This window comes from Mus musculus, chromosome 10 (assembly GCF_000001635.26).
Source record: "Mus musculus strain C57BL/6J chromosome 10, GRCm38.p6 C57BL/6J".
NCBI classification, from domain to species: domain Eukaryota; kingdom Metazoa; phylum Chordata; class Mammalia; order Rodentia; family Muridae; genus Mus; species Mus musculus.
Window position 1 is genome coordinate 119,852,590 of NC_000076.6, and position 13,443 is coordinate 119,866,032.

The 13,443-nt window shown below is 43.8% G+C and overlaps 1 protein-coding gene across 25 annotated transcripts in view; it reads left to right on the forward strand.

The window, feature by feature from the left end:
- The window catches only part of Grip1 (glutamate receptor interacting protein 1), a 634,030-nt gene that overhangs the window by 399,352 nt on the left and 221,235 nt on the right, over nt 1–13,443 (forward strand). The gene's annotated exons all lie outside the window — the stretch shown is intronic.

Sequence of the window (13,443 nt, forward strand, 5' to 3'; positions counted from 1 at the left end):
GAAAGTTCATGGATACAATCTCATGCAATCTCTTTTGGGTAATTGTAGCTGCTGATGGTTCAAAAGGGCAAGGGCCATGTTGTGCTAGGAGGACGATGCTGTACGGCAGGATTAATTGCAGATAGGCAAAGCTCCGCCCCTGGAGCCTAAAGCCTTGGGCTCTATGCCTGGAATGCTAGTCATGTTACAAGCCCCCCTTTTGTAACATGAGACTAATTCTAAGTATAATTCATACTTCCCTTGACTATGGTGGAAAGGACATGAGTGCTGAAACACTATAAATTGTTGAAGGTAGAGGTTCCTTGATATTTATTTCTGAGAGACACTGAAGAGAGGAAACTGGCTCCTAGGTCACGTGACCTAAAGGTCTAGTTTCCACTCTGCCGGTGACAGCTAGATACAAGAAGAGTCGCTTTTACTCCCCGACTTTTAATTATCCTGTCAATAAGATGAGGGCATTGAACTTTATGAGTGTCATAATTCTGAAGCTTTATTATGTAGATGGCAGAAAAATAACACTGGTCCACTCCAGTATATCAACACTTCTCATTTAAAAGTGTCATTTGACGAAGCTGACAAAATACCATCCTGACACCGTAATCAAGTGTGCAATCTAAATTTGTGATTGACTTTGAAGGCACTAGGGATATAAAATTTTCAGGTTTTAACTCCTCTTTATGAGTAGAATTAACAGCAGTGCTAATAGTAGAGAAAATGGCTACTCTTCCTCCAAACTGATATCTTAAAGACCATTATGTCAGCGTACACAAAAGAATGTTACGCCTTACCTAAACAAGGTGGCCTTCTCTGTCACTTCTTCTAGACCATTTTGAAAAGGTTTGCCATTTGTTGCAAAGTGAGGATAAACAAAGCCACTTCTTAATGGTCTTCATGTGAAAACAACAGAGCCGGACACAATTGTACCCAACGGAGAACCGCATTTCTTTATGCTAACTTGTCTGGTTGTAGTATTGGACATGGTCTGATGAATGGGGAGAGATGACATGAAGATCAGTGGGAAACTGTGGTTAAGGTCTACGTTATCTACACAACTGAAGTGCAAAATGCATTATAATTTATTCAGCATTACCACTGCCTTTCTTACCAAGGATTTTCTTCTCTTTTCTTGAAGTTTCCTGGTAGAAAGAATTTTCTGCATCAGTTTTTCTCCTTAATGGGGAGAAGAGGCTGGGTAGCTGGCACATGCTCGGGCTTCTTTCGGGCAGGTGCATCCTCCTCTGGGCCCTCCTGAGCTATTAGCTACAGGATCTCCATTGCTTTTGCACTTCATAATGAAGAAAAATGCAATTCTTGCTTCCCTGAAAGAATGAAAGGGTATTTATTACATGAAAATTTCTCAGCACAGAAATGAATATAATTCCAACACTAGGGAGAATTATCGTCAATAGTTCTCCGCAGTTTTCTCCCTTTGCCATTCAAATATATAATAGAATCACCTTATTGCCATATTATTGCTTTCCCGACAAAGCTATTTTTGTGAGTATTCAGATCATTAAGGTTGTTGTATGATTTTTTTCCTTAAATCTCTAACAGGACATTCTGTGAGATTTGATTTATGTTTCTGTGTATGGGTGTTTTGCCTGCATTTGTGTCTACACACTATGTTTACTCAATACCTGTCTTAGCTGGAAGAGGATGTAGGGTCCCCTGGGACTAGAGGTATTAAACAGTTGTAACCATGTAGGTTTTGGGAATTGAACCCTGGTCTTCTGGAATAGCAGCAATCATTGAGCCATCTCTTCTTGTCACAGAGAATTTGGTTGTTTTAACACATGACTGTTGTCTTACATTTCCACGAGGCTGTCATGGTAGTTTCTTAAAATAATCCTTAAAGAATTAAGTTTCTAAACCAAAAAGGCTACATTTCAAAGGTTGGGTTAGTATTGCCAAGCTGTCTCCTGGGAAAGACAACCCCATTTGATCTGTTCCCACTAAGAATTCAGGGGACCTTGATTTCCCTGTATCTACTCCCACAGGTTCTGTGAGACCCCTCTAATCCCTGCCACCTCACCCAGGAAATCGTATCACTGGGCTTATTTAGCATCTGCTACTTCTCATTTCTTCATTGCCTGCTAATAGTCTTGCTTGGTCTTTATGCATTTAAATCCTTAGCTTCATCCAGAATTTATGTTGTCGGTAGATTGGTGTGTGTGCTACCGGCTTTACAAAAGAAACCCAGCAGCCGACCTTGTCAGAACTGAAACCCCAATGCACCTTCAGCCCTGGAGCCTCCATTTTTACCCTATGATCTAGTCACATCCTTTCTGCACCGCTTTCATTACCTTAATTACAATAATTGTTAAATATCATAGTTGGATCACAGACTGGAAGGTTTAAGAGTCTTCCATGGTCACTAATTCTTGCAAATGGACTTAACAGTCATTCTTCAAATAGCAGTCCTTGAGTTGCTTCTGCTTGACCCCATGGGCCCTGCCTTGATCCCTGACAACCTCATTCTCTTCCCTGCAGCCAGTGGGAACTTCCGAACGCCCACATCTGCAGTATTTCTTTATGCAATAACTCTGTCATCCTCCATGTAAGACCAGATTCAGCTCCTACTTAACAATCGACTTCATTTTTCTCTTGGTTACTCGTGCGCGCACACACACACACACACACACACACACACACACACATACATACACACGCACACACAGGTGCATGCACACTCATGCCTAGACACCCTGTTTCATCCTAAGTTGTATCTAGCCAGTGGAATGCACCAAACACAAGGCACACTTCTGTCTTTCTTATGCTCTTCCTGGCTCTTCTCAGCCATCCTTCCTGTTTTGGGGTCATCATCTTTTTCACCTCAATTTAGATGTCACCAATTCCTGACACCTCTCTGCTCCTTGCAATGGCTGTTTGATTGCTCCTATTGTGCCCCTAGTGCCTGTGACACCTCAGGGGATGGCATTTAACACTGACTTGTAAGAACCTGGGCACGGGCTTGTCCCCCTCAATGGAATGATGGGATCACCCAAGCTCTGAGTCTTGTCTACTTGCAACTGCTTCTTAGAACTGGCTCTGGGGTAGCCCAGTCAGTTTCTGGTGAAGAATGAAGCACTGTTGTAGGCCACGTTGCTATGTCTATGACCTCACAAGTTGGTGTCTTTCTCCTTCCCTTCAATTGGAGGCTCCCATTTCTACCAAAGTATGGCTCCTGTAGGAACTACTGCTCTCCACTAAGTGATCTGTAAATAATCACAATAGAAATAAAAGGGGGTGGGGCATCAAGGCAGTAGGGAGATGGGTTGATGGGAGTAGGGGATCAGGATATAATGGGAGCAGACAGGATTTAAACACATTGTATTCATGTATATCTTGATTTGCTTATTCTGAACTTGTACTTCTCATCTGAATGTGGTCTGTTCAATGCCTGGTGCTGATGCTGAGGACATTCTCGGGCAATGTCCAAAGTGAGAGTGATGAGAGTGAATGGGAACAGCCTCGGGTCTTCCTCAAATTCTTCCCTTAGATTGTTCATGCCCAACCCTTCTTCCCTTGATCTAACATGAGTGATGGTCTGAATAAGAATGGCTGCCACTGCTCCCATAGGCCCGTATGTTTGGATACCTGGTCTCCAATTGATGGGGATGTTTGGAAAAATTAGGAGGTATAGCCTTCTTGGAGGTGTGGCTTCCTTGGAGGAGGTGTGGCTTCCTTGGAGAAGGTGTGGCTTCCTTGGAGGAGGTGTGGCCTTCTTAGAGGTAGTGTATCACTGAGGATAGGCTTTGAGATTTCAAAAGCCCAGGCTATTTCCAGTTAGCTCTCTCTGACTTGTGCCTGTGGGTTAGGATGTAAATTCTCAGCTACTGATTCATTACCATGCCTGTGGGCTTGATGATCATGGATTCTAATCTTCTGGGACTGTAAGCCGCCAATAAATGTTGTCTTTACCAAGTTTCTCTGGTTGTGGTGTCTTCTCACAGCAATAGGAAAATGCATTCTATCAGCCCATCTCTCAAGGCCAGCCTCCCTCGTCTGACTTGGCTACTGGTGCTCTGCGAGCGCTATGCAGATCTTCATGCTCGCCACATTTGATCTTTATGCCTTTTTTTACTTTAACTTCCAATGAGTCACTACTGGTGTCTCAGTGTCCCCAAAGCTGGTGGAACTAAGTGAGTGGAACTAAACGGACAGATCTTTAGTCTCTTGACGTGTCAGATAATGCTGTATTTGTCTAAAACATGGAAGTGTATCACCACGTCTACTGTGAGCATTTAGTTAGCAGCTCCTCCTGGCATGTCTCTGGCACTGTACAACCTAGGGGCTCTGCCGGCAAGAAGTCAGACACACTTACGTTGAAGTTTTATTATGCTAATTCATCATCATATTCTGTACTTGTCTGAGCAACTTTGTCCCTACATCCTCAAGGGGGGTGGGTAGCAAACTTTTCTGGGCAGTTTTATCTGTTGTCCTTAAAAGTGAAATGATGTTCTTTTTGCAACAAAATTGTGCTCTGAGAGATCTAGAGAGGAGTGTCTCTTGAAAGGTGATGGCAACACTGTGAACAGCTTTTGCTTGAAACATTAATCCCTTGAATACCCCCTCCTTCACTCTTTATGCTCCTGTGTGGAGGAAGTGATCCTGCTGTGTCATAGAAGCCTATTTTGTGGATGAGAGGGTTGTTCTTGTTCTGTAATAATAATAATAATAAAGTCATAACTATTGATTTGAAGGTATATGGATATGGCAGCCAAAGTGCGGTATCAATAGACGTATGGAAGAAAATGGAATTTACATTCTTAAAGCCAGCTGTGAGGCTGTTTGAACCTTCCATTATTCTTTTGATATGCTGGGGCCATCTGTCCTATAACCTATTTGAAGTTTCCAGATGTGGAAATAGAGTCTGTTCAGAAGTCGTCTTATTGTTTTAACAATGATTCATTTACCTTCCAATCCAGGCTGCCTTGCAGTTGAACTGACAAGCTACCTGTAACCAGCACTTAAGGAGTATTAAGTAATGGGCTAGGACTTAAGGGCCAGGCATGATCTTTGTTCTGACTAGCCCATAGTCCCTGTCTTCAATAACCTTATGGTTTATGGGAAATTGGAGAACTCATGGCAGCCACCGTCATACCACCGTTTAACAAATGCCAGCAGGGAAACAGGCAAGGGGCTCCTAGAGCAAGACACAAGTACCAGGATGGAGAATGGGAAGCTCCTGATGTAGATGAGTCTCCTGTTATCATTTGAAGGCTAAGTAGAAGATAGCAGGCCAAAAGAGTGTGGATGAGAGCATCCCAGAGGAAGATACGTGCATGATGGGATGAGGCCAGCACGTGTACAAGAGGCTACTGCCAAAGGTAAGCAGAAAGGAGGAGGTGCTTAGCCCTGTCTCCTGGGAGGTGGTCTCAGCCTCCATCCTAATTCTGCCTGTATCACTGCCTCTTGTATAGTCATCCAGCATCTTGCACAGTTTTGCTTGTTTTCCTGTCTGTTTTTAGTAGAAAAATAGCCAGGCGGATACCTGCTGTGGATGCTTCCTGCACACTTTATCTCCGAGACCACAGGCTTTCATATCAGAAGACGCAAGTGTTTAAGAATTTGAGGATAGCACTTTTAATCCTAGCACATGAGGAGGCAGAGGAAAGTGAATCTCTGTGAGTCTGAGGCCAGGCTGGTCTACAAACCAAATTCCAGGACAGCCACGGCTCTGTTCCACAGAGGAATCCTTTTTAGAGAAACAGAAACAAAAGAAAGGATTTGAGGATAGTACAAATGGGCAATTTGGGCTAGATTATTCTTTTTTTTTTTTTTTCTTTTTTCTGGCTCCTTCTAAATTCTAGAGTCCTCGTTCATGGCCTGTCTAATGGAAAAAGTCACCTTTCACCTTGCCACCCAGTCCTTCTTGGCCCTGGTCAGCTAGGTCCCCACTGCTGTGAAGGGGCTCCAGCAGTCCATGTCACCACTTGTGTGTTACACTGCGGATGCCACAGGTTGTATGTGCTCTCTCACACGCTGGGCCCTCACGAGCTCCACACTTGCTTTCTGGACTTCCTCCCTGTGATATGTAGAGCTGCATAGGCAGATTCTGATCCACCCTTCAGATGCAAAGCTCAGCCTCTTCAGAACCCTTCCTGTTTCTGTTCTCCCTCTGTGCTTGTCACCTTACCACCCTGCCCGAGTATCCTCTATCAACAATGATGGTCTTAATACTGGAATGAGATGATTACTGTCCTGCTTACGGTTGCTATCCCTGTAAGGAAATACCAGCACCAAAAGCAACTTGGAGAGGAAAGGCTATTTTGACTCATCATTGAAGGATGTCAGGGCAGGAAAATCTGGAAAAGTCAGAGGTCATGAAGGGAGGCTGCTTAGTAACTTGCTCCTTATGGCTTGCTCAGCCTGCTTTCTTATAGAACCCAGACCCATGACCCCAGGGGTGTGTCCACGCATAGTGGGCTGAGCCCTCCCCTATCAATCACTAATTAAGAAAATGTGACTTCCATTAACTAATAAAATACAAGCTTACAGTCTTATCTGCATACAGCTCTGTCTTCTGGAGGCATTTTCCCAACTGAGAAACTGAAGATTCCCTCCTCGCTACCTTGTTTCAAATGGATATAAAAGTAGCCAGCATAGTTGCCAAATGATAATTTGCTACACATCGCAAAGTATTATGTATGTTACATGTCTGCACACATGACACTAGTAATGATTCCTAGATTCTGTCATGTGTCAGGAACTACTACTCCCTAAGGTGTCCACACTCTACCATTTTGCTCACACATGACCAAACCCTGAGAGGCTACCCCTAAGTTTACAAAGCTCCACAGGGCGGTTAAATAAAATCCTGGGAAGCACTCAGTGGTATGATCCTCCCTTTGCTTTGACCCCACCTTCTCTGCATCAACTCTGGCCAACACTGGATGGAGAGAAAGCACCCTGAGAGTCATCGTGGCTGTGATTATCTGAGTTTCAAAGATGGTCATGGATGAATGGGCTCAAATCCGTGTTTTAATTCCTGGTTTATCTTAAGAAAATGTAACTAAAGAGCAAGACCTGAGCCAAAAAATGTTAAGAAAAGCCATTAAATTTAGGGGAACAGCAAGGGGCCTGGCTGAGTAGCTCTAGGAATGGGGGCCATTCTTATTAAAATCACCTTTAAGCCAATGAGGGAGGAGCCTCAGATACAGGGAAGCTCCAGGGCTCTGGACTTTTGAATGAGCATGAACCAGAGTTCATTCCCACACCTACCTGCCCTGTAACAACACCCTACCTGCCCTGTAACACCCTACCTGCCCTGTAACACCCTACCTGCCCTGTAACACCCTACCTGTCCTGTAACAACACCCTACCTGCCCTGTAACACCCTACCTGCCCTGTAACAACACCCTACCTGTCCTGTAACAACACCCTACCTGCCCTGTAACACCCTACCTGCCCTGTAACACCCTACCTGCCCTGTAACACCCTACCTGCCCTGTAACACCCTACCTGCCCTGTAACACCCTACCTGCCCTGTAACAACACCCTACCTGCCCTGTAACACCCTACCTGCCCTGTAACACCCTACCTGCCCTGTAACACCCTACCTGTCCTGTAACACCCTACCTGCCCTGTAACACCCTACCTGCCCTGTAACAACACCCTACCTGCCCTGTAACACCCTACCTGCCCTGTAACACCCTACCTGCCCTGTAACACCCTACCTGCCCTGTAACACCCTACCTGCCCTGTAACACCCTACCTGCCCTGTAACACCCTACCTGTCCTGTAACACCCTACCTGCCCTGTAACACCCTACCTGCCCTGTAACAACACCCTACCTGTCCTGTAACACCCTACCTGCCCTGTAACACCCTACCTGCCCTGTAACAACACCCTACCTGCCCTGTAACAACACCCTACCTGTCCTGTAACACCCTACCTGCCCTGTAACACCATCCAGCTGGCTCCATCTCTCTCGCCCTCTCTCTCTTCTCATATGAAGCAGGGAAACTAATAACTGTCAAGGATGACACATTGCAAATAAAATTCAATGATCTATGTGAATGTCCCCAAGACAGTTATGTGTGCCATCCTCATTGGCCCCAGAATTATCTATTTACCTTGGTGGAATAAAATGTGAAATGTAGTATTTCTTAGTGACTTTGACATTTTTTTAACTCTTTGCTTTCCCTCAAATCTATAAAACAAGTATGACTATGTTTTCATTTGTTTGTTTGTTTGTTTGTTTGTTTGTTTTAATAAGGACAGACCTCACCCCCAGTGGGGCTGGGGATATTGAAACTGTTCTTGCAGCATCTCTATCGGCTTGTAGCATATATCTATATGGCTCTATACCTAGCCTCTGGGATGAAGAGAATTGGTTGCAGTACCCAGGAGGCTCTAACTATTCCTGGGGCATTTATACCGGCATTGAGTTTGTCACATTTCTGGTGAAATTGTGATTTATGTGTCTCACCCTTTTAGGCAGTCCAAGTAATTTGTTATAGCAGAATTTTGGGATAAAATTATCCCAATTATGTCTGGAACTTGCAACTTACACTCTATTTATTTGCACTGTTCTGTTTCTCTCTGTCCCGCATTAGCATGTGACAGACATTTACACTGGGAAATTGTACAATTGTCCAGCTAATAGGACAGGAGGGCCCTGGCGATCCATAGAGGATTCCATGGCCCAGTTGGAAAACTAGTTCCCAAGGGGCTCAGCTCTAATAGAAAAAAATAAAGGTTGGGTATCATTAAACTAAAAGAAATTACTTCATTTAACCCATCGACTTTTTTAAAGTACAAAAAAAAAGCATAAGAATATAAGAGGAAAGATTTGAAATTGTTGGCAAAAATGTTGGACTGTGCTGAATAAAACTATTGAATTGTAGTCTTCAGATAATACCATTGGTTCCCTTATGTTTTAATTGCTAATACATACATGTTATATAAAGTACATGCATACCTACTTTAAAGAATAGTGGGATATCAATGAGCCTACAGCAGCTCTAAATTTACACCGTGGCTGGGCATATGAAGTCCAGCTACCATTCTCCAGGATTTCATCTGCCTTTTAGTCCCTAACTGTTGTCAGCCTGCTCTTAAGTTCGTTGTTTCTATGTTGTGCCTTCCAGCTTCTCTTTTCTGTTTCTCTAGTGTGCACATTGCACAGTGGCCTTGCTATGCGGATGGTCATCTCTGTGGCTTTGCTTTGTGGATGTGCATCTCTGTGGCCTTGCTGTGTAAATGTGCATCTCTGTGGCCTTGCTGTGTGGATGGCATCTCTGTGGCCTTGCTGTGTAGATGTGTATCTCTGTGGCCTTGCTGTGTAGATGGGCATCTCTGTGGCCTTGCATGACCACGGCAGACTGCTTGTATCTACTCTAACCGGCCATCACTTCGCTCTTTATGCATGTGTGTGGACATGTCTACATGGGTTCAGTCATGTGTGCATATGAATGTGCATACACATGTATGAGCAGATATGTGGGAATCAAAGGCTGATGTCTGGTCTCTTCCTCAATCTCTCCCCATCTTATTTCTTGAGACAGAGTCTCTCACTGAACTTGGAGCCCAGTGAATGCCTAGACTGGCTAATGAGTTAACTTTATCCATGTCTTCCTCCCCAGATGAGAATACAGACATGAGCTTCTCTGTAGATGCTGGGCAAGCTAATGCAGGTCTTCCTATGTACACAGCAAGTACCGCTGAGCAATTTTTCAATAACAGCATTATGTTACTCTTAATTCTGCTCGGGCTGCCCAGTGAACAGCCGTCAAATGGGTGGATAAATAACGGATTTCTTCCTCATAGTTCTGGGTGCTGGGAAGTCCATGATGGAGTTCATGCAAGAGCAGTTCTCTTCCTGACTCACAGAAAGTCACCCCCATACCCTGCTCACAAGGCAGAAGAGAAAAGTTCCTGGTGTCTCCCTCACTTTTACGAGGACCCTCTCTTCTTGGCTCAGGTGTCCACGTTGATGGACTCATTTAACCTTAACGCCTCAAATGTTTTGTCTCCAATGTAACCATGCAGTGGGGTGGGGCCCTCATGGAGTGACAATATATGAATATAAGCTTTAAGGGGACACAGATCAGTCCATGCCATTTGCAAATCCTTGGAATTGTTGGAGGTTTGCTTTTCCTTTCAATTCAGTGGCTATAAATGGTTTCTCCTCGGACTATTTTTTTTTCCTGAAGTAAAACAAAATATCATTTAAACACACATACCTTGCTGTGCATTTCTCATTGTAGTCTATTTCCAAAGTGTTTAAGCTTCTCAAATGGAAGCACGTCTATTACAGTCTCTCCCCACCTCGCTTCCTGTCTCTATGAATCTATTTTGTATGCCAAAATAACTAATCATGTGCTATTAATCCTTTAGTGGATGGGTAATTCCATTTAGCCTAACTTCTTCAAGGGTGATCCGTATTTAATCTGAATAATATTCCACTATCGTATTCTATTTGCAAACTATACATTATATGTATTAAACCACCTCTAGACACATGTTGCTTCCTCCCATGATTTGGCTGCTATAAATAATTCTCCTATGAACACTATTATACAAAAAATCCCCTTAAAGTCCTGCTTTAAATGATCTGGGATCTTATCCTTGTGGTTGTCTTCTGGTTTCTTCCTCATTCGCTCAACTCTTGTCCTCTGGAATAGCAGCCAGGGCTCTTGACCACTGAGCCATCTCTCTGGCCTCTATGATACATCTTCAATCTCTAGGGAGAGCAAACATGAGCATTTCAGTAAATAAGGCGCAGTATACATGAACGTGTTTAATGTTCAGTTTGGAACTTCATTTAACACTGATATCTTGGGCTGTTTACTATGTGCCCAATATCGTTAGATGCCTCATATGTTTTTGTCTTCATAGAGCGGACAGTCTGAGGGGGAGAAGGACAGATAACTAGGTGAATATATAATATGGTATCTGCTTGACTAAAGGTGGTGAGTGGGAAAGACAAAGACAAAAAGAAATCCTGTTGTTGGGGATTGAGGCATCTTGCCTCTATATGGTTTATGCCAAGAGAAAAACACTGATACACAACTGTCAGCAAAGTGTGACTGGGAGACAAAAGGATCCACAGATAGAATCTGCCACCCTAAATTTACCAGAAGCTCTGAAACCATCCGAGGATCGATGTACCTGTCAGTTGAGTATGTGGAACGAATAGGATAACCTCCACCTTCCCTCCTGAAGCTATCCCATGATTCTGAGCGACTGTAAGGTTTTTGCTAAATTAAATCCCTTGAGAAAGACAGCTCAAAATAAAAGGATGTGATACATTTAAATTCTCCTAAAGACCAAAGAACATAATTCACTTCCGATCCTGACTCTTAAGTCTATGTCCCGGAAAGAGTCATTTTTCATCGCTTCCAATAAAACCAACTTCAGATTCCAGCCGAAGCCCTGGTAAATGGAAAGGCATTTGTAACGGGATCCCCCTATAATTAAGATGACTCTGCAGAGAAGAAGACTGTAAAGGCAAGTCTTCCGTGGCTGGCGACAAAAAGCAAAGCACTAAAATTGCTAAGTAATACTATGGATTCAGAATTTATACGTGTCTTTAACACGAGTCTCATAAACGGGATGATTACTTAACGGTCTAAATTCCTGAAAACGGTTTTCATAGTGGGCGGAAATGGAATAGATACTGCTATAGCTCTTTATCTATGGATATTAAAATGTAAATTTCTACCTTGGAGCATGTGGGAAATCTTTCCATGGGATGAATCCTAAATTAAGTGTGGCAGGTGATTGTGATTGATGGCTTCGCATCACCAGGAGAGGAACCGAAAAAACCTTTCTTGCTTAATGACATATAGCAGAACTCAGAGGGAAGGTGCAAAGATGTGGTCCATTTGTAAAGTCAAACATATACCACTTCACATCTCCTTGAAAACTGAGAAATGAAAGCACATGAATCTCCCATCCCTCCGAGGGTCGCCCTGGGCCTGGACACTCTTGAACTTCAGTGCAAGCACTTCAGATAAGGTGCTTAGAGGAGCGTTTGATGATATTGCTTTGCTAACCAAGATGGATGAAGCCCCGAGATTGCTTAAACTGTGTCCAGGAGACACACTGGGGAGCAGGTAAAGGACATAGCCCATGGAACCCAGTGTCTTAGTGCCCTGGTTTAAATCTAGTTCCGTCATGGCAGCTTTAGAAATGTCAGCCCGGTCTCTAGCATTGAGAATTTTCTATTTTTCTGGTCTATGAAGTTGAGTAAGAAAACTGGGGATATGAGCTGAAGGATAGGGAATCAGGGACAGTATAATTGAAATACGTACTATATGTGTATGAAATTCTCTCTCTCTCTCCATATATGTGTGTGTGTGTGTGTATATGTATATATACATATATGTACATGTATGTATATAGAATTTTTACTCTTCTGTAAAATGAGAGTAATATTAATTTCGTCCCATGCTAACTTGATTATGTGCTACGACAGAATTTTCATTCTTGATAGTGATCATAAAAATGAAGATAGCTTTGCTTGCACCACTGAGACTCACAGATGGCTTACTTTGCCTTTTAGTGGCTTTCTGAATGTGTCACCTAAACACCCTGAACTTCACTTTTCTCATTTATGAAATGAAACCTTGTCCGTTCATAAGGAACGGAGGTCCCCTCGCAGACCATGTGCGTTAAACTTTACCCATATGCTTACAGAGAAGAGCAGGAACGAGCAGGGTTATGTTAAAGTCTGAGGCCTCGGATTGGAGTGCGTATTTCCTGGAATCCCCGAGTCACTCTACACTCTGCGTGTCTGTGTCTGTGTTTGTGCTTCTCCTTGGAGATCTTGATTCCTTGGAACTTTCGGGAAGGAGTTTGTGACTTGACCAACACCTGACCGAAGGTATTACTATGAAGAAAGTGTTTTCTGGAATGGGGTTGGTTCTCCCCAGAAGCAGTGAAGGAAGGAGGGGCATAGATGTAGATATCAGCACCTCCCAGGGGGCTAGGACATCTTAGCTAGAAGTCTTCGAGTGCTGCAAGCTCAATGGTGAGTCTGTCCCTGACACAGAAGCACCTGCAGTACCCATCTAGCTGTGTGGCATTACCACCCGAAAGTCCCCACTCCATTCATTTGCTCTTTGCCCATCATTACCCTGAGGAGAATGATTCGGCCCCCGTGCAGCTGTGCTCACAGCGGTCGTTCCTGTACCTGTAACAAGGAGGCTCTTCCTGCATCAGCATCCACGGGCACCAGTTTCCTCGGTTCGCAATGCATCGCACATCCCTCAAAAATGAGAACACTCTTGGTGTGTTGACAGCACAAGTTCCCACACCTGACAGCAGAGGTAAAAATCACCAAGGCACCGAAAGCCATGTTGGAAGCCTCTGTCCCAGGACTGCCCATCCATTGTCTACTTCAAACCTACCACAGAAGGTCGCACACGATGAAATGAGACACACTTAGCTGTCCTTTGCAGGCCATCGGGGTTCATGTTCATGTTTGGCTTT